Source organism: Orbicella franksi, chromosome 4 (assembly GCF_964199315.1).
Source record: "Orbicella franksi chromosome 4, jaOrbFran1.1, whole genome shotgun sequence".
NCBI classification, from domain to species: domain Eukaryota; kingdom Metazoa; phylum Cnidaria; class Anthozoa; order Scleractinia; family Merulinidae; genus Orbicella; species Orbicella franksi.
Window position 1 is genome coordinate 28,147,951 of NC_138148.1, and position 21,850 is coordinate 28,169,800.

Genomic DNA, 21,850 nt, shown 5'->3' on the forward strand with positions numbered 1-21,850 from the left:
CTTCATTTCGTTCACTTATGATGCAAAAGAACAATCAAGTTGAATTTACTTTGCCAACTCGTGTAATGTTCCCTTACACTAGGTATAAGGTAATCTCCACAAGACAGTATACATTAGTATAAGGATACAGACGTATACTGATCATTATACAGACCTTAGACATATGCTTCAGTATACATCATTATACCTCTCCGTTCACATTATTTATACGGGTTCATTATACCTCCTTATACATGCCATTTCATGCAGTGAAGAGACATATTAATTTTGTTACGAAAGCAGAAATTATACTTAAGAGCAGCTTGCTCTAACGGTCACCTATACCTACGCAGGATAAAAAAAATTCGCTTTTCTGAAACGTTATCAGGAAGAAAGCTTTTACTAACTTGTTTCAAAACTGTAACTTTTAGATTGTTTGGATTTTTATTTTCTTGTCGAGACGGCCTTACGTATTTTCCCCGACAAGAGCAAACTCGACCCTAAAATTACACTTTTTACGAGCGCTAGCAAGCCAATGTAATAAGCGTAGCTGGAAAGCTAACCCATTTTGCTAAAATATCTTCTTTTAGCAGTTATTTAGCGTTCTCAAATCCGCATGTTATTTAAATCCGAATTTTTAACAAAATTTCAAAATTGTACGCTTCGAAGATGTTGCGTCACGTCCTAATTTAGGTCATTTTCGTGGACCAGCAAGTCAATCTGGTACATGGATTTACCTGCCCAAACTATTTTTTTTGGTTAAAAATTTGCCTTAATTAAGCTAAGTTTTTTATCGCAAATCTAGCTTGGGAATGCAAAGCAAAAAAGAATTGAGAGCGTCGATCTCGAAGACTAGGCACTTGACCTAATCGTCTGACATTTTGTGACAATGGGTTTTTCCGCTTTGAACTCTAAACTGGGGAAGACGGGCGTTGGGGGGCTTAACTGGCTGGAAACTTGTGTGCTTGACTTTAGGAAATTAACCTGACTCGGGAGTTAGCTCAGAGCAACTCGCTTGTTACGGGAGAGGAACTTGTCACGGGTTCCAAAGTACCGTCGGATCTGCTACAACTGGAAATAAGGACACTCAGAGAACTTGAACTTCACGCGTTTATTCTTCTTTCTTCAACTTCGACGTAAATGGTAGATGTAAATCGTATTACAATGATAACAGCACTATACTTATACTAGTGAGAAACAAGATTGCATCATCCTAGGTACAATTGAAAGAAGGCTAAATAAAGTCAGCTTGAAAGCTGAAAGTAGGCTGAATAAGCTGAGCTGCCTGATGATGAAAGCCACTTTGAAGCCTAGATAAATTCAGCTGACGAATGGCGACCTTAACAAAGCTAGTTTCGCATATACACCCGCTATTTGTAGTCTCAGCCTAGAAAGCTGTGTTAGCGCAGCTTAAATTTGTATTTTTCAGCCTTGAAAGCTGTGTACAGGCAGCTTGTTCAGCCTGCAGAGCTGTTTACTGGAAACTTACATCAATTTACCTACGGAAAGATTAAATTTACTTTTTGTAAAATGTTTGTCGGTTTTAACGCGATTACAACACATATTCATCTTAAGCAAACACTGAATCTATTTAAAGTACATCATTGTAATTTCTATTTGAACAAGCTTGCCGAAAGCTAACCTTAAAATCGAACAAAAGAAAACTCCCCTTAAAACGCCAAAGATCGCCTTTATAATTCCTAAGTTATTTAATCAAAACCCCTCTAAAAATTTTGACCTTTCGCGCCGCGATCATTATCTCATCATTATTATATGGCTGTGTCTCACAAGGACTGGGACCTACCGAATTCAGGAATTTGATTGGCTGAAATCGATATTGACCGCGGTTTAGATTTTCCCATCTAGACCGGCATCCAGACCGGTTTCATTTTGCGTTGAAAAAGTAGCAAACTCATACAAAAATGTTCACCGTTTTCTTTTATTTTCATCTCAATCATTTATGGAAGTGCCAACAAGCCTGATGACAAAAACAAAAAAAAAAACAAACAAAAAAAAAACAAAAAAAAAAACCACACACAAAACAAAAAAGTAACAAGGACGAGCAAATTTCGGCAGGTTTAAGTTAAGCTCATCTCCGTTTGCAAGCAAAATGTTAGCACACCAGTTACATTAAACGAATTCAGTAAAGTTTTCTTCTTTGCCATATAATAAACATCTTATTAACCGAGCTAAGTCGGTCTGTATGGCAGAATCTTGACCTCGGTCGTGTGTAGAGACCTCACTGCGTTCGGTCTGTACTCACGACCTCGGTCAAGGTCATCAGGCTCCCATACAGACCTCCTGCTCGGTTAATAAGAGCTAATTATCGATCATTATCGATCAACATTGATTGAAAATAGGTATCACGCTACAAACGAGCATTTTAAACAGACATTTTTTTGTTTTATTTCCTCGGAGATACATGTATTAGCCTAGTCTTGCTACTCTGAATTCGAGATTAAATAAAGTGTGTGTGTGTGCATGTCTGTTTACATTTGGTGGCTGGCGAGTTCATGACAATGCACGCAAACTTTCTGGGGCCCATGGATTTGAGTCACCTCTACTTACCAATATGATATTTTGTCAGATTTGTCACTGTCGCCAAATTCGTCGTTCTCGCTAAATTCTCCACCCTTTTGGGCCGTTCTATTTGAGTCATCTCTGTTCACTCATATAATTTTGTTAACAAATTTAGCGAAATTTCATCACATTTGTCACTTTCGCCAAAGTCGCCGTTTTCACTACATTCGTCAACATTCTTTGGCCCTTCTAGCCAAGCGATCTCTATTCACTCGTATAATTTTGTCAACTTGTTGGGCGAAATTTCGTCACATTTGCACTATTGACAAAATCTTGAAAGATTCACAAATTTGGTCAAATCGGTAAATATTGTCAAAATTTTTCGTCTAATCTGCCATTTTCGTTACCGCGTGCATATCTAGACATATGTCATGAAAACAGTGACATAAAGGAAATAATCAACAGACAACTGCGAGTACATGCATATGGACAAGGACGTCGGAAGCCCTTAATTACAACACGAAACCGCTGTATATAAAAGGCACTGGACTGTTTAACCCCCTCTTAATTGGCAGCCGAGATGTCCATCATGCTAATCACTAAAGCATACAGATCTCTCGTGAGCTCCTTGTCCGAAGGTTAGTACTGTAAACTTGTAGTTTTTTGTTCGATGGTCAGTCCATTCAAAGAGTAATTTTGGATTACAATGGAGTCCAATTACCGAGACTTTTCAAAGATTTTTCGTTGCAATCGATAGCTTTTGTTCTTGAAAAAATCGCTTATCTGTGGATTTCAAGCTGTAGGAAAGGCAGAGAGGAGCAAAGACACTAACCTGATAATGAAAAGTGAAAAAAAAAAAAAAAAAAAAAAATTAAAAAATAACATCGTTGCCATATATAGGAGTAAGAGCTAGATGTAAAAGTTTAATCTGCCTTAAATTCGGAGCGCAAATGTAAATAAGTTTAAATAAAGTTTTATGTCAAAATAGTCATGTGCAGTTTAAGCCCAAATTCAGCCTTACAGACAGAATTGGATGTAGGCCTTTTCACTACTTTAACAAGTTTGTCGGCGAAGACACATTGTTAAGTCAATGTGCGGTTTTGAGAAATTTGGAAAGATGAGAAAATATATGTTGCAGGGAATCGCAAAAGGATCTGTTCATTGAAAAATTTGTTCCTCAGCCGATTTAATGCTGACTGGCCGAACCACTGGTCACTCACCATTATTAGTTAATCTAACTCTAACCCGAATCGGGATGTTACCTGTGGGTTTGATTTGGTTTATGGTTTGATTGCCTGAACTTCTCTCCTACTATCCAACCACCCCCACTACCCACCCCCACGCCCTTCCCCAGCCCAGGAGCCAAACCCCTAAATGTGTTTAGTGTATTTAAATTCGGATGCTGTGTCTGCTGGCTAACAAAGTTTCAGGCCCCGTCCACATAAACTACACGGAAGGAATTTGAAAACTGAGGCTTTACTCTAAAAACGCATCAAATGTTTTCCGTCCACACTAAGAGGTCATTTTGGATTTGAGTTTCAGGAAAACTCGGCCAGGAAAATCAAATGACTATTGTGGATTAGTGTGAACGGTAGGCCTAACCGTAGAAATAAAGCTGCGTTTTCAAATTTCTCCGGCGAAGTGTGGTCGCTGCCTTAAGACAGTTCTGCAGAGAAAATGGAACAGATATTAAATTTGCCAGACACTTGAAAAAATGTGTTAAATGAAATATTTGTTTACAAATAGGATTTTTATCTCCTCACCGTAGAAGGAGTGTTAATCAGTTAATTAATTTGAGTTTTGCAAGTGTATGAGTAATTATCAATTCAGGACAGGGTTAGTGGTTGGGGGCAATTCTTTATACCCCTCTATAGAGCACATTGCGGATCACGTGGGGACGCGGAGTTATGTGTCATTCTTCAGTGTGAAACTTTTTCCCACCTCCTTCCCTCGCTTTGTCCTCATGTTCCTTTTATTTGGCCTTTATCTCACCTTTACTGGGCTGAACATTTTTATGTAGCCATTGTGGTGAAAGTATTTTTGATAAACCTATTGTGTATACTATTTATGTGATTCTGTTTATTACAATTAAAGCGGCAATGAACTTTTCCCATAGCCATTTTGACCAAAATGAATTATTCAAATATGAGCAAATATATATCCTTAAAAATATTACAGCCAAATTTGCGCTTTAATTTCGTGTTATCAACGTCATTCCGAAAAATTACCGTCAACCGACAAAGGGACCCCCCTCCTCCCATTGCGGCAATTTAGCAACTGTAGAGGGTCTGGATGGAATTAACTGACTGGCCGCCTCTCTACTTCGGCCACTTGTTTTGGTCCCGGCGGACAGTCCATACATGCATTCACTCTTATTTTAACCACTCTACAACGGCCACCTCTCCACAACGGCAACGGCCACTAAAACGCGTCCCAACTGACAAAGTAAACCCTCCACAACGGCCAGTTAATGACGATAATCGGACTGACGAACGGTGTATACAAAACCTTGATTCGTACCGCCTTTCTTTGGTCTACTTCTGTTTCTGCCTGGTTTCAGTTTTGTTGATGTATTTTGAGAATGTGCCGTAGACGTATTTATATGTTAAAATAGTTTTTCTCTTATTTTTTAAAAAACGTTGCATCCCAATGAAATAGGTGTCATCTTACACCCCTACCTCCCCATAACGGCCATTTCTCTACAAGTGCGTTTTTCCTCTGTCCCCAAGGTGATCGTTTTGGGGGGAGGGGGTTCGACTGCATTGTTTATTAAATGAGTCAACCAGGAGAGGTTTCAGTCATTGAAGACCTCTAGTTAATTATTAGCAGCCACTTAACTGACAACTGATATATAGACAAAATTTTAACTGACAACTGGCATTTGCACTCCCCCTCCCATCCAGACCCTCACTGTAAGCTTTCGCATTTGCGCCGAGCGATCGTCTTACAATTTTCCTCACTTTCCACTCGTATGTGGTGGACCAGCCATTCCAACAAACACAAAGAGTTTGTTTATGTTTGAGTATGTTTGTCCACCGAATTTCTGGATATCGAATCCGACAAAAGAAGTTTAGAAGCCGTAATTTGAAGACCTGCTAAGTTTCCCTCCAACCCCTCCCAATTTTTCTGGAAGTATGTTTATTCAGCCCCCACCCTGACCCACCTCGAGTGGTATCATACCTGCAAACTAACTAGTTCAAAAGTTATTGAAATACAGTAGTGCCAAGAAAGTCAATTATCAGTTAGCAGACATTTGTCTTAGCCTTTCTTCAATGCTTGGTTCAGTTAGTTTTGAATGGGATGAGCGTAAAAAGCATCCGTGCTAATTTCCTTTTGCCTTTTAGAAGGAAAAACTGCACAAAGAGTATCCTAAAAAGAAACGTGGCTTGAAAATCGTATTATCCGACGACTAAATCCGACGATGACCGAAAGACCGACAACAGCGTTCATGACGGGCGAAAGGGATGATGGGAGAATCTAACGTAATATCCAAAACAACAACAACCTCAAGAGAAGAAAATGGAGGACACGTGAGGAGGACGTTCTGCCGACATTCATACGTCGAAAACCCCGATTTTAACTTATAGAATACCACGGAATTTATAGCAGCAGTGCCCTGGTTCTTCCCTTGGTCGGACTTCATCAAGAAAAGGGCCTGCAGATTTCTATTACAGCATTATCTTGGCCATTTTCTGCAAGAAAAGCTGACTTTGGACCAGTTGACTGTCGATCTGTACAATGGAACCGGACGAGTGGACAAAGTGCCTCTTGATGTTTGGGTGAGTAGCGACAAAGCCTAGAGAAATAGGATTGCAAAGAGTTGGCCTTGAGCTCTTTTTTCTTTTTTTTGGCGCGATGGGAATGTATCAACACTTTCTTTGCGCTTAAATGACCGGTTCCCTTAATAATTTGGGATTTCTTTTAATTTCTTTTGAGCATTTAAATTTTGTATTGTCTTCTTTTCCCCTCGTCAGTTGTAACACCGCGAACGTTTATCAGGCAGAGAAGTGTTTGATTACGCTTAGGGATCGCATCTTATTTGTATATGGTTAAGCAACAAATAATTCAGAGTATATTTCTGTTTCTATGTGTTTATGGCGAATTCCTCCCTGTTAGCAGTGGTGCATATTGTACATGGATTTTGTGGTTAACCATCGGTCAGTCTTGTTTAGAAAATATAGATATATTTTAAGTATAAATTCTATTCCAACTGTGTAGGTCTGCATGGAATCGTGTCAGAGATTTTAATAATATACCGTGTGTAACTCATTGCACATATATTCTGAATATTTTTCATATTTTTCATATTTTTTATATAAATTGAGGTTTCCAAATTATACAGTTAGATGTATGCTTATACATTTGTATAAGTTTATGCATATGGTGATGTGATCGAGTTTTAAGTTTTATATGGCATGTGATTTTGCATTATTTTGCACTAGCAACATTGATTTTTTTATGGCTCAAAACATTATGCTGGGTGGAACTCCTGTAATTTACTATTATACAGTCGAACCCCTATTAAGCGACCACCTATTAAACAGCCACTCCTATTAGGGAGCCAGTAATCAAAGTCCCGATGAGGTCTTTTCTATTGTTTTTACATGTACCTCTATTAAATGGCCAACCCCTTTAAGTGGCCACTATCCATTTCCCCGATGGTGGCCGTTTAATAGGGGTTGAACTGTGTAATGCACTTTAATTTGCATGTAATACAGAACCAGTTTGCAATGACGAATCCTCACTCACTGAAATAAATATAAGAAAAAGAGAGGAAGTCTTGGGTACAATGCTGACAGTTTGGAAATTAATGCAGACTGGAGGAAGAATAATACAAAAAGCTTATTTCTCTGATACATGTAGTCCTTAGCTTTCAGACAACGCTGTATAGGTCCTGTGGTGTGTTTCTCTATTCTAGTAGTGCTCCAGGGATTGTGAGAGTGAGTGTGAGCTTTAGCTTTTGTGATTCGTTGCTGAAAACTGTAGATCTCTTACAGCAGATGTTGTACATGTGGGCACCAGCTTCTATTGTAAATGACCTAGCCTGTGTAGCAAGCGTTTCCGTGGGATTGGAAGCAAAGAAAGACCGAGGAACGGCATTTTCGGTGTTTTGTCTGTGTGGAAAATGGGGCGAGAACCAAAAAAAAAGAAAGAGGGGGTTGAGAGAGTGGAAGGAAGGAAACGCTTGCAGACAAACCCCTGGATTTTAAAAAACCTCCATTCACCAGTGAACAGAGCTGATGATTGGCTAGGCTAGTCCAATATTATTGACATGTGTTGTTCAAAGGTATTCAACTTCTGAGTGCCGGAAAAAAGAGGAAGACGCATTCGAAGCTTGTTTACAAAACGGTCTTTAACTTTTCTCGCTGAACGAGGATTTAGTCATCAGCTTTGACAGTACGGTAGAAAGCCTGTAGTACAATGCCGACACTGTGGTTTTTCGGAGCCGGCACATTATTGTAGAAGCAAGCGCGACATAATTTGCAGCTGTTCCTTTAATTTTAACATCACTTTCTTGAATGCCACATGTGCCAAGGACAAAATAATAAACCACTGGACAGAAAATTTGCAGTACTGCGTGGAAAACCTAGTGATTTTGTGTGACTTGTTACATAGCAACATGTTGTTGTAAGTACTCTGACATTTCAGTAGAAGCATTTTTGTGTACAGCAGTTAGAATTACCTCTGGGTACAGTTCTGAATGAATTCTTATAGTGTTAGCTGTGGCATGCCAGTTTTTGTCACAGATTTGCCTAACCAAAAATTTAGTCGTGTCGTTGCGGGGAATTCTTATGAAGACATTTTATAAACAATTTTGACTTGGAGGCTGCCTAGGGGAAGATTATCTTTATTCAGATACTGGTGAAGGTTATCGTTATTTTCCCTCTCAGATGTTTGAAGCCTCTCCTACCCAAATTGCAAAGTTTTCAGAGAAGACTTTCCATTGTTTGTTTTTGCTACAGGCGATAACACTCGAACCGATTTGCGGATCTGGTGTTTCCAGCAAACGCTTCTTTACTGGAGTTACCTTTGTGGGAGTTGATTTGCTAATTTTACCTTGTATCGATTCCTGGATGAATGAATACAGTGATCCAAGATTTCAAATCTTGCAAGCACAAGGATTACTAATGCGACTTGAATACTTCTCACATTTTAACTTTCTGGCAGATTTGTGCTAAAACTTCACCCTTACAGTCCTTCCTTTTAGACGGATTGAGTAGAAATATAGCTTGATTATAAATTACCAAAGTTAATTCATCGAGATTTCTCCGTTCCCACCGTGCCTATTTTGACAAGTTAAAGTTTATTTTGGTTCAAAGTTCACTTCCGCTACGGAAGGCCAAAGATTTTATTGGTTAATTTATGACAGCCGATGACAGCACGAAATCGCAGTGTGCGTACTCAGGCATGAAAGGCCAAGTGGGCGGTTTTCAAAATCCAGGGGTTTGTCTGCAAGCGTTTCCTTCCTTCCTTCCCCTCCCCCTCCCCCCTCTTTTACTTGCTCCATTTTTCGCGCTGTAATTCTTTGCTCCCAAACCCCACAGAAACGCTTGCTACGCAGGCTATAAATGACCCAATTATAAGCAGGATTCTCCTGAAAATTTGAAGTAGAGGGAGAATAACTTTGAGTAGGCGGTGGACAATGCCAATAAAAGGACATGAAGTGGTTTTATCAGAGCCACGTGGAGGGGAGGGGGGGTGACCACTACCTTTTCTTGGGGGGTCTGGGATCCTCCCTGGGAAAATTTTGAAATTGGGGTTCTAAAAAGTGCATGTCAGTGTATTTTAAGCAATCATGGTTTTGTTCTTTTCTCAAAGAAAAGCAATTTCACCGAGAAAAACATACATGTAATGTAGTGTGTTAGTTGAACAGGTTAATCATCGTCATCCGTATCAAATTCGAAAAAAATATCAAAAACGTCAAAAATGTTCTCATTTTGTGGTCAATCACGCGTGTAAAAACAGATGAGAAAGCCAAATGAGAATAGAGTTTTGCTGGCATTGAAGGCACTAGATTGAGGTTTGACATTTATTTTGTTAAAAGACAAGTTTTGAGTGGCTTTAACACAGTGCTAGGGGTGGAATTCATTGAACGTGATGAAGCTTGTGATTGGTAACCGTTGCAAGCGGAAGCCTCTAATACTTGGTGAAGCTTCCCGTGGATTTAAGCTCAGAATCTTGTCTGATTAAGTGTGTGGACCATCATCAATGTTTTGAGCCTTTGCGGTAGTTTGGGTTTTTCTCTCATGATTTCAAAAGTGATAAAATTAATACAATCAAACTTAAACTTGGCATATTTTGCAAATTTTTCGCTTTATAATGAAGCCTTGAAATAGTGCATGTATTTATTCATGCATCCCTGCTCGATAAGCTCGCCAGTTTTATATCTCACTTTCAATATTTACACAAACATCTTACAGCTGCCAAGTTTAAAGACTGTGTAAGATCTTGCAAAGTTTGTTTCTTTTGTTGAAAGAAATCTTTGCAGTTATTTGCTCTCGAAAATCCTCCATGTGCGAGCCAAGCACTGGGTTGCATGTCATTGTGTTTAAAGAACTAATTAAATTACACTTACATGTATGACCTTCGTTTGTGCCATTTCTATTTTCTTTTCAATTTATCCCAGGAACTGAACAGCGATTGCTGGGTTTTTTCGCTTCATTTTCAGAGGAAAAACTGAGCTTTAACTTAACCCCGGCTGTCAAATATTTCAGTGCTGCTGTCACGGCTCAATACCCATGTCACGTTTTTGGCAGCAATTCTCACGGCCCGAATGATTTCAGATTTCTTTTATCTTACAGCTACTGTTCAAGAGTTGTATTTTTTTAATCGCTACGTATTTGCTGAGAAAATTAGACATATTGTTTTCAGTTTATGCTTAATTTTATAGACGGAGAAGCTCACATTGCTAGAAATAATTTTTTTTTCATGATTTATTTACTATGAGTAGCTGGCGTGCCAAGGACGACTAGACGGCAAATTTCGCCGGTAGCTGGAGCTTACAGAGAACTCTGTTATAAGTTCTGGAGTGGAGTAAATCTGGAGAATGATCAAATCATATACAGTAAATTCTCACCTTGTAGATACCCCACTACTACAGCCAGAAGCTACTTCCCATGCTCAAACTACAAAGTAATATATGGAAATAACTTCTGCTAAATGTTATGAAATTTTGGACGCTTCCTGTGGTCCCAAACTAAAATTTTTTAGGAAGTCTCAGATGCCTTGAACATGAGCCTAGCTTATTTCTAATAAGTAACATTGACATTTACAAGTATAAATCAGTAATTGATTACAGATGATGTCAAAATGTGGTAGAACAAATAAGTGGTACACATTAGGCAATAGCCGATTGTGTTGTTGATGTTCTTACCACATTTTACCCACATAAATAAAAGTTTGTTCTAGATGTGGAAAGGAAAATAGGAATACAAAACATACATGTATTTGGAAAAGGAAATATGAGGTTAACCCTGTAATGTTCCCTTAAATAATAACACATGTACATATTACGTAAAAATATATTACATAATAATAGAAGCCACATATGGTGACAGTGATGGAAAAAGATACAATGTACCATAAAATGAAAAAGTTTAAGAGTTAATACTATTTACATTTTAAGAAAAGACTTGATTTCATCTGTAATCATTAGTGACAACTGAACAGACATTAAAATGAGTTAGATTAGGATGAAAATGGATGTGCAGTGAATTTTTGAATCAGTATGAGTATGTTCAACTCAGAAATTAACTTAAGTTGATAATATTAACTTTATATATACATGTAATTGGGGTGGTGAGGGACACAGCTGCAACCTGTTCATGAGTCTCCTGGTCTTCCTCCCAATCTGCGGATACATTGTACATGTACATCAGGGGTTTTATTAAAGCATTAATGAAATCCCTGCCATACTGTAGTTTATGTGATCACAATAATTTATAAGTTTAAGTGCCATGAATGATTTCAGTCAGTGAATGAGATGTTGGACAATGCTGGTATTCCAGTGGAGATCATTGATGGATTTATTGGCAGCATCTCAGTGTCTGTTCCATGGACAGCTCTTCTCAGTGAAAGCTGTTGTTTGGATATCCAAGGTCTTGAAGTTACTATCACACCAAGACAGCGTGTAGACACAGGTACTATCACTATAGTTATTTACAGTTCTTTCAATACATTGTAAGCTTTGACGGCTGAGAAGTTGGCTCCTTTTTCCCCCTAAATAATTTAAAGCAATTTGATAATGATTCTTTCAAACCTACATGTACGTAAAGTAAAAATTCCTTTTATGGACTTAAATGCATTTTTTCCTTCAGTTTCTACTGATTTTCTTAAGATCAACCCCAACTGTGCATTCACGTGCCATTCTGGTCACAAATAATTGTGACTTGTCCTGGTTATTGTCTCACTTGACTCGTTTTGAGAGCGTTGTGACTGAACAACCAGCCACATGGAAAGAGTACGTAACATAACAAGCTTCTTTGTTAGACAAGAAAAGATTGAAATTTCGGCCTTTAGAAAATCATGAATAATATAATAATATCAGAGTTTGATCACATCTCAGAGTGCAATCATAATATTTTATGTTATTTAGGAGGAAGCATGACTGATTCCATGATAATTGGAATGCAATGACAACAAGCATGCAACTGGCTCAAGAATGCTTGAAAGAAGGTCCGTCCAGCGGAGAGGAACAAGCAGAAGCTAGCCCGCCCTTTGAAGGTCTAGAATCCTTTGCTCAAACCATAGAATCAGGTGAGTATTGGCAGAAGCAAACTCAATTAACACATTAAAGTCATCATACATGTAACACTTGGCTGTAATTGAAAACAATTAATTTTAGATTGTGTGATTCCAGAGAATATCCATACCCACCCCAAGGCGGGTTAATATTCAGCTATTCCAAAGGGGAGGGGGCCAAAATTTTTAAAGGAAAGTACATTTTGTATGAACTAAGTCTGAATTTCCAGTGGGACGGTGAGTTCAAACCAAAAGCCCCTCCATGGGAATGGTAAGGGCATTTTCATGGATCAAATTTGTTAATAATCCTGTTATTCTTATTTATTGAAAAGTTTTGTTTATGTTCACAGTTTTGGCAAGAGTAAAGCTCTCCTTTACAGACACAGTTATTAGATTTGAACATTTACCAAAAGACACTATAACAGGAATCGGACTACAGATACACATTAGAAGGTACATGTAGGTTAATGTCAGTGCAACCCTTTAATTTGAGAGGCATCAGTGAACCAACGTAACATACAGTATACACTACAGTGTGTACATTAAATCATGAGAACTTCAAATCTAAACAGGATTTTTTACTCATAAAGTCTGTTGTTGTTTATAGAATTGATTATTCAGACTTATCTACTGAACTTGGTGAGAGGGATAGTCACTACAAAGCTAAAAGTGTTTATGAACCTGCTGCCTGTGCCTGCAAGAACCTAAAAATCTTTGGAGTTTCTGTTCACCTGGACGAATTCCCAGAGGAATCCAGAACTATGCCTCAAGCTCCAGATTTTCCTCAATCACCCCCACCTTCCCCAGGTAGCGATTCATGCTCTCCGCCACTTCACCACTCACACAGTTCTCTTGAGGGGCTTTCATTATCAGCTGAACAGCTGCCCACCCACCCCCTCTCAGGAAGTCTCTTACCACCAATCAAGATTGCAACATTCGCTGGCCATTCTGAAATCAAACTGAAGCTGAAACAAAATGTTGCTGTTCCTGGACCTAAGGTGGGATTTTGAATGTTTTTTTTTTTTTTTTAAATAATTGTCATGTATTATTTTGTAATGACTCAGTATACATGAACATACAGTGTATGTAATAAATTACTCTGGATTTTTGATCAAGATGAAGTCAAGATGGCCAGATATTGGCTTTAACCTTTTTTTTTGCATTTTTTCTCCCTAACACAGAAAAAAAATAGCAAGATCAATACTCAATCATCTTGACAGAACAAGCTTGGCCAATAAGGGTTTTATATGGCTTGAATACCATTTTTTTATGGGAAACAGTGGGGAATTTCAGGCAGACCAGAGAGTGCAATTTTGCCTGTTGAAGGCATTCAATTCAACCACAAAGTGGAGTTTAGTGTAATATGTTCCCACTCTCAGAGCTATCCATTAATAAAGTAGACTTGCATGTACAAACCTATGCTTTTCAGCAATTAGATTTTACATGTAAGAGCTCGAGATTTCTACTACAAATAGAAGGTCTGGAATTGCGTTTTAGTTTGAATCTTCCTTGGGTTTTGAAATGGGTTTAGAGTGTAATTTATGGAATGGTTGAAAGATGTATAGTACAATGTATGTATTCATGTATTCTTTTTTTTTTTTCTTTCTTTTTTTTTTCAGAGAATAAGGAATTAGCTTTATTTAGACGTAAATAGTCAATTTTTACTAGATTGCTTGACATGATTATTTGATGTCTTTTAGGTGGATGTTGAATGCTTTCTTGGAACACTAAATGTTTTCTTGTCACCTAAACAAGTTCATCTGCTTGTAGAACTCTGCAGTGGATTTTCATCACCAGGTTTGCTTTTAAAAAGATGTTTAGGACACAAAATAATATTATCAAACTATAACTAATTACTGCATCTAACAGATCTAGACAATGAAGACAAAGAGAGATACATTATACATGTACAGGCACACAGACAGAAAGACAGACAGACAGATATACATGTAGTAGGCCTGAGAGACACTCAACATTTCATCTAATCTCTCATTGCTGTGCAAACTGTTCAGTACCAGTTCAATAACTACAAAATTTTATAACACGTGTAAGCAATTGTAGACCTGTCTTTCTCTTTTAGATGTTTCCGGCCAAACTACAGGGAAAGGCCACTCCGTTAACAAACCCATGCAACCAGAAGACTTTCAAAAGATAGAACAAGACTTACAGAACCAGCTTATGTCTGCCAGGCAGCAGGACCAGAGACATCAACAAGGCCAGCAACGGGTAGACTCATGGAACTTCAACTTTGACTCTACTTATGGAACAAACGATGCACTGTCTCACGACTCCTCAGGTGTCGATTATTACAGCATCTTAGGGGAGGAAGGAGAGGAAACCTTCTATTCCGTGTCGCCTAGCCATGATGTGCTTCCTCCCCTTGAGGAACCAGTTTTACCAGCTGACATGTTTGTAGTAAAATCCCCAGGAAATCTGCTGCAGTCACCAGAATTTTCTGCCTTGGGGACTTTAGCGGGTGTGTATTCATCCCCCTACAACTTGATGAACACTATAGGCTGCGATAAGCGATTTATGAGCCAGAAAGTTCAGATACCAGGTTAGCTTTAAAGTAATGATTATGAGAACACTTATTTATAAACTGAAGGTGGATTTGATTTCTGTAGACCTGTTTTAGATCCAGAACTGCCCATTGAACCTTTACATCTTTTGACCCTCCTATTTTTAATGGATTATTACCAACAAATAATTTGTAGTTATATGATCATTGATGGCAACTTGGGAAAATTTGGGGAGGTGGGGGTGGTTTGGGATGGGTTTGGGGGTTGGGTTTGGGAGGATATTCTGCCTTAAGTCCTAGGCACGTTGCACATTTTACCTGTATGGACCTTGGCCCTGTGTCAAGGAAAACAAATGCAAAAACAAAAACAAAACAAAGCAAAAACAACAAACTTGCAACAACTTTGTTTGTTTGTTTGTTTGTTTGTTTGTTTTTCACAAGGAACCTCTCTAGCAGAAGCTGCGAATACTGTGTTTGTCAGTGCAAAGCAATCCATGTCATCAGTCCCTGACATGAGAACTGGTAAGGAAAACTAAGTTGAATATGATCAGATTCAGGTGACATGTCTAGCTAATAGAATGTTCCTATATTATTATAGTTTGTTGCAAATGACAAGCACTTTTGAATGACATGTTTAGTTGTCTTGATTGTAAATGAGAACAACCATGTTGTTCATTTTGAAATCACAGATTGAATAACTTCTGCCGTTGATTACTAAATACATGCAGATGCTCCTCAAAGCACTGTCTCTAGACACAGTATGTCGTCTGCAAATCCTGGTCTTGCTGGAATAGCAGCCCTAGATGATCCATGCCCTGATGTGACAAAAATAAGTATCAAGCTCACCAGCTTGGCAATGACAGTGCTGCACATTGATCTGGTGTTGTCGCCATCATCAGAGATAGAAGACTTCCACTCCAGTGACAGTCATCCGTTGTCTCTCATGGCAGACAAGTTCTTTTCTAGCCTTGGTACATACGGATTTGGAGGAAAAGACTTTGAAGGGATGGCAGAGAAGTTTGCTTCGGCATGTTGTGCAGATCATCTCAGGTAGGTGTCTTTGTGCAGTCCCTTAATTAGCCACCAGTAACACGATCGAGACTGCTGCTAACAGTAGCTGACAAGGACTTGCTGTATTGCACATGGCACTGAATATGACCTAGGATATGGGAGGAACCTGGGGATGGTGCAGTGGTTTAAATATGCACATGGTTTGGTGTTATTGGTTTGAATCTTGGTCTGAATCAGGCCCTTAAAAGTTTGGTCCTTACTGTACATTGTGTTGGCAAGGCACTAGGTTTGTTCAAGTTCCTTGAGAGGGGGTGGGGTGGGGGGTGTTACAATACCTACATGTATAACTGTCATGTATCTTTATCTATAGGCATTTGCTGTTTTGTTCTGAAAAGAGGAGTAAATTTTGACCATTTTGGGCTGAAATAGGGTATATTTTTTACTTTGGCTTCACAGGCACTGGGTGTCTTGTTTACATTTATTAACTAATTTTTTTCTGCATCATTATTGGAAAATTTGTAGCTTCTCTCCAATTTTTATGTAAATGGAAATCATTCCTCGTTAGCTTTGATCATGCATGTGTGGTAATTTTAATGGTCGGAAATGGAGTATCAATTTTTTGGTTTGGGTCCGAAAAAGGGTATGGACAATCACAGAATTTGGTCTCTAGTAAGATAGGGGTTTCAAAGTTTGGGCCATACACCCCCCATGAAAAACTTTGGGGGATACCCCCCACCCCCAAGGATTCAAGTATATATTACGTGTATTTTCACAATTTATCTTAAAGTTTGTGACATTTGATTCTGCAGATGTATGGCTGCCCCTATCTCATTTGAATTTGAGAGAACAGTCAGCAGTTCACACCAGACTGGAAACATTGAATTGTCAATAGGGAAACTGGAGCTGAATGAATATTTATTTGAACGATTATCAACTTCTTCACCCACTCCAACTCCATACTCCATAACTCAGGTACAGTACTTGTCCCTGTCAACTTCATGTATCCTTTCACATTTTTTCACCATTAGTGGTATGTGAGACATAACGGAACAATTTTGTATTTACATTCTGACAGTAGGCTGAAATAACAATGGGTTGTTATAATGATAATGCAGGAACGTGTATATATGCAGCTTTTAGTCTAAATACACGACCCCCCAGCTCTGCTGATTATTCCATCGGGTTTAACTACATAGTAGAAACATAGTACAGTAGATGGTCAAAATAACAGGAGAAAAGCAGTTTGACCTGAAAAATATTTCTCAATATTTCTCAAGATTTACAGGGCAACACATCAGAAATACATGTACACTGTAAGTTTGGTGCACTCTTTTGTAAAGTTTTCAGGTAGATTGTTTGAATTTGCATGCGTTTTAATATTTTATTTTTCCCAGTGTTAATTTTGAATCAGATGTACAAAAGACATGAAAACATGATAAGAAAAGAGAGGATTTTCTGTAGGACAGGATGGAGAGGCCATTGAACTTATAAAATATAAAAAAATGAAGGCTTAGTTAAGCCTTAGAGAACTCCAACCTCAGATGTTTCCGTAGATTAAAGCCGCACCCCCAAATTTTTAGTTGAATTTTGAGGCAAAAAAAGGTGCAGCTGATGGTGTACATGAACTTATACAGTAATTGATTTCATCTTTCTCTCTTTCTTTTTTTCAGTTACTGAAATTATTTTCACGTGATAGTCAAGCAGCACCTTATTTTGGATTTAATCCAACCTCTTCCCTTCCTTGCCTCAGACTCAAGCACAGGAATACTCAAAGAACAACTTCTCCTGTAATCATCTTCCTCTTTTGCTCTTTTTTATTGGTTTTATGCAACTGAAGTAAATGTATTTCACTCCCGTATTTTTAAAACCTTGTTGCAAGACCTATTTTATGTTAGCCTCATGGTTAAAATGTGCTCCTTTGGATTGGTCCTTGTTAGAGCTTCAATTGCTACAGAAACCGGGATAAGCACTGGCCTTATGGGCCACTTAGCTTGCATACAGACTTTGCCACCCTTTTACCCTATTATACAGATGTAGACAGAAATCCAAATAAATGAGTTAACTTCTACCACTCCCCTTGACCTTTCAGAAGGTATTGGAAGGCATACCTGTAGTAATAGTAACTTTATTTTATTTATTTTTTTTAGATTAGAATTCTAACGTTTTTCCCCTTTTCCAGGGGGTTGTTCAAGGTCGCAATGTAGTGTTACCCAAGTCAGAGTTGTCCGTGGAGCTTGGTGGCTTGCTTTGTGAAATAGATGTGTCAATAGTGGACAGGTTGACTGCACTGTTGGATCCACAGCCTGTGTTTATGAACCATCCGTCAAACATGCAGTCCCGCATGTTTAAATCGTGCACTCCATCATTAGTCGTATGTTGTTAGAACTCTTATGTTTTTGATACTTTTGCAATAAATTAATCATGTTGTTTACTATGTGTGACAAAACTGAGTAGTTGAGACTCTTTTAGAACATTTGTAGATCTTTTACTTAGTTCGTACGGGTCATTGAAAACGTTGAAAGTCGTAGAAATCAAGAATTTCGTTTTCTAGGCCTGGAAAGGTCTGCAAAGTCATGAAATTTATTTGTTGGTTAAGGAAAGTCGTGGAAAATCACAGTTAAGTCTGGTACGTTCATCGCTGCAGGTGTCAAAACAAGTACAAAATAAAACAAAGGCGAGTTAACGGGCAATGAATAGCCTCCCACGCAGAAGCTCTTGGGGCAATTTGTACTGCAACCATTTTGGCGAGAGGCTCCAAAATAGAAATTTACTGCGAAGTATCTCGGCACTTTTGTAACTCATTGTAGCTCTTCAGAGAGCACTGCATTTAACCTTTCCTTAGATTGGTAAACTTGTTACTGTATGTCCCGGATTTATAACGGATTCAGCTGATTTCTAAGGTCTCGTCCACACTATGCCGGAGAAATTCGAAAATTACATTTTCACTCTGAGAACGCATTAAGTGTTTTCTGTCCACACTTAACACCGGAGAAATGTTTTCCGTCCAGTCTAAAACGCAAAGCTGGCGTTTTCAAATTCCTCCGGTTTGAAAAGCGTTTTCAGAAAGCTCTCAGAGTGTTTTTGTGACGGATTAATGTGGACGGTAGGCCTAACTGTAGAAATAAAGCTGCGTTTTCATTTTTTTTCTGGCGTACTGTGGTCAGAACCAAAGTGTAGAGGAACTGGTGAAGCATTTGTGGCTTAGTTTTCGAGTGATAGTATTAGACCATCATTGTAGACCCAGCTTTGTTCAAAATAATCCGATGGGAAATACAATTTTTTCATTGTCAAGATTTTGAAATTTTCATTACAAATTGACGGAACCATGATCGAAAGCTGCCGTCTTACAGTACATACAGTTTTTGCATAGAACGAAGTTAGTTTCCTTATTTTTAACCCGTGAATTGTGATAGTCACGATTTGTGTTGGGTGGTCAGGTCATTGTTATCACCAACATGGTACCATGAGGATGCTTCAAGTTGCTTAATTCGCAACCTTTCTGGTAGAAAATCGCAGGCCTCACTCTAACTCTGAAATCTCTTCTTCTGACTGCGCTGCAAACTTCTGACAATGTGTTGTCTTTTGACAGAATTAACAGGCTGTGTTTACACAAGCCATGGAAGATACTCCCACATTAGAACAACCTTTTAACATTCACCTGTCCTGCCCTTCACTTACTCTGGTCTTAAGGTGAGCAATCGAGCCCTACAGCTGTATATAGACAAACTGGTACGGCTCATAGAAGTAACTGTTTTCGCTCCGTACACGGTCCCAGGGTGCATTTAATTTAGGGGAATTGGATATTTTAATTCGTGTTTTGAGCTAGGGGGACAAATCGCAGCTTAAGGTAGTTTCCGGTCCACGTAGGTTTCGAAAATTTGCTTTTCATTAAGGGGATTTAGAATAGTTTCACGTCTTTCGTGAGCGACGAAGAGAAACGGTTTGACTTCCCGTATGATTTGTGCAGATCGTAAAGTCATCCTGTACCAGTCTATCAAATTCCTACTGGGTAATTCCAACTCGTCTATATAAATTTGTAAATTTATGATCATTCAAGCCAGAAAACAGTTTGATTCAAATGCGTAACGAGGAAGTGGGATGACAATGTTAAATTGCTAATAGAGTTAGAGAGACGACTCTATCGACACTTGTTCGGTGTACTGTAAGTACTGTCTTCTAGTGAGGTTCATCCCCAAAAACTGAAAATCTGCTCAAGCCTGAAATTCTCTGAAATATTCTTCCCTAAATTTTCTTCTTGTAATTTTAAGAATGATCGCGTTTTACGAAAATACCTCTCTGACTTCGAATTATTTGTAAAACAAGTACAGACCTCTGGAGTTACATCATGATGCCAACACAGATCTATCAGACAAAGTTATGTTCTTAGGCAGTGGAATCAACTTATGTTTTCACTGGCATTATAGATTTCCCATTCCTGACTTACGGCCCGCTGTAGATCGGCGTCCCTGGTGGAAACAGTCGTTGAGAAAGGAGTGCTTAATATTTGACTTTTCAGCTATAGAATTCAACACATCCCTTACTGGATCAGAGCTTCCCTGCCATTACAATTTAAGCTTCAAAGAATTGCATGGTATGGAAAAGTTAGAGTTTGCAATGTAGGTAAGATACTGGTCTTGTCTTTTATGTATGATAACGAAGAAGTAAGTACTTTATTAATTGTATCTTGAATACAACACATTCCAAGCAGGCTTAGTTCCTTGAAATTGCTGCGAAGTTTCAAAAATCGTAGTCATTTCACCGTATGTTAATTTCCTATATTACTTTGAAATCAGCAAACTAGTGAATGGACAAAAAGCTTTTTTTTTAAAGTAATTGCATTTAAAATGTGAACTTTCACTGTGCTCCAGCTCAGGTAGTGCTGCTTCAAGACAAGTGACCAGTTTTATGAGTCTTGGGCCAGTTATGGTGGCTTCCTAAAGTTTTAAAAACGCAGTTTAAGTCAAGACTAAATGCCATATATTGTTTTAACAGAGATGATTTGAAAACACTATTTCATCATTGTTTGTTACATTTGATAAGTTTGAGAGAACTGGGTTTAAAATACGAATGTAAAGCTAGCTTTCAAAATATGTAACACTAGCTTGCGCAACACGGTAATTTCCCTGTCTGAGCTTATCAACAGGGTATTTGAGGGTTGTTAGTAACACTTCGTTACCTTTTGCTAAGACTAAAACAAACCCTTAAAAGTGATGTGTTAGCCGTAACGAGAGGTTTCGCTCTGAATGGTTTTGGCAGGTTATTTCCAGGAAGATACCAGCGGTGATAAAATGCCTGTTGTTCATGTCACGCATAGTCAAACTGAAAACGATACAGGAAATGGTGGCTTTGACTGGCCAAGGTAATGATGTTATAACCTGTCACACAGTACAAATGTACAGTGTTTATGGTGTATTTGGATGCTTTGAGTGTTTCACGTGTCTTTAGAGCAGCTCAGTCGCGGTATTTTGAGTATTTTGGCCACCTACAAAATAACCTTTAAATTGAAGGAAGTTTACTAAGATAGAAAAACACCAAAGAGATAATAATAAACCATAAAGGACCAGGATGGTTTTTTTTAAGGGTGGAGAAGATTAACACGGATTACGAACGAGGAACTTGAAAAATTTAGGCTAAACTTTTCAAGACGCGCAAACCATCTGCCATTTGAGACAGGAGGCAGTTATTTTGTTGCTATTAAACGCCCGTCGGATTATTTTGTGGCATGTGGCACGGTACTGAGCTGATTACCTTACGCTCAAACTGATGAGCTCAAGCATTTACATTACAGACCAAAATGTTCCATCACCTATTATAATGACCTGGTGATGGTCTGCTTTCGGCAGATGAAGGCGAGTTTAAGGGCATCTCTGCTTGCACTTTTAGTCCTCTAAGGACGAATGTAATGAGAATTGGCCTGGAAAATTGATAAAACCAGCAGCTACTGTATTCATGCACATCCGCTACTCTTTTCAAACTGTCTGCGCCTCTGACAAATTATTTTGATATAAAGTGTAGGATATAAGTCGTCCGGCTCAACGTCCGATTGCCTGATCTAAAAAAGTGGATTTTTTTTTTTCGGTA

General features: G+C 38.5%; 1 pseudogene; it reads left to right on the plus strand.

The window, feature by feature from the left end:
• The window catches only part of LOC145484535 (autophagy-related protein 2 homolog B-like), a 34,660-nt pseudogene that overhangs the window by 7,376 nt on the left and 5,434 nt on the right, over nt 1-21,850 (plus strand).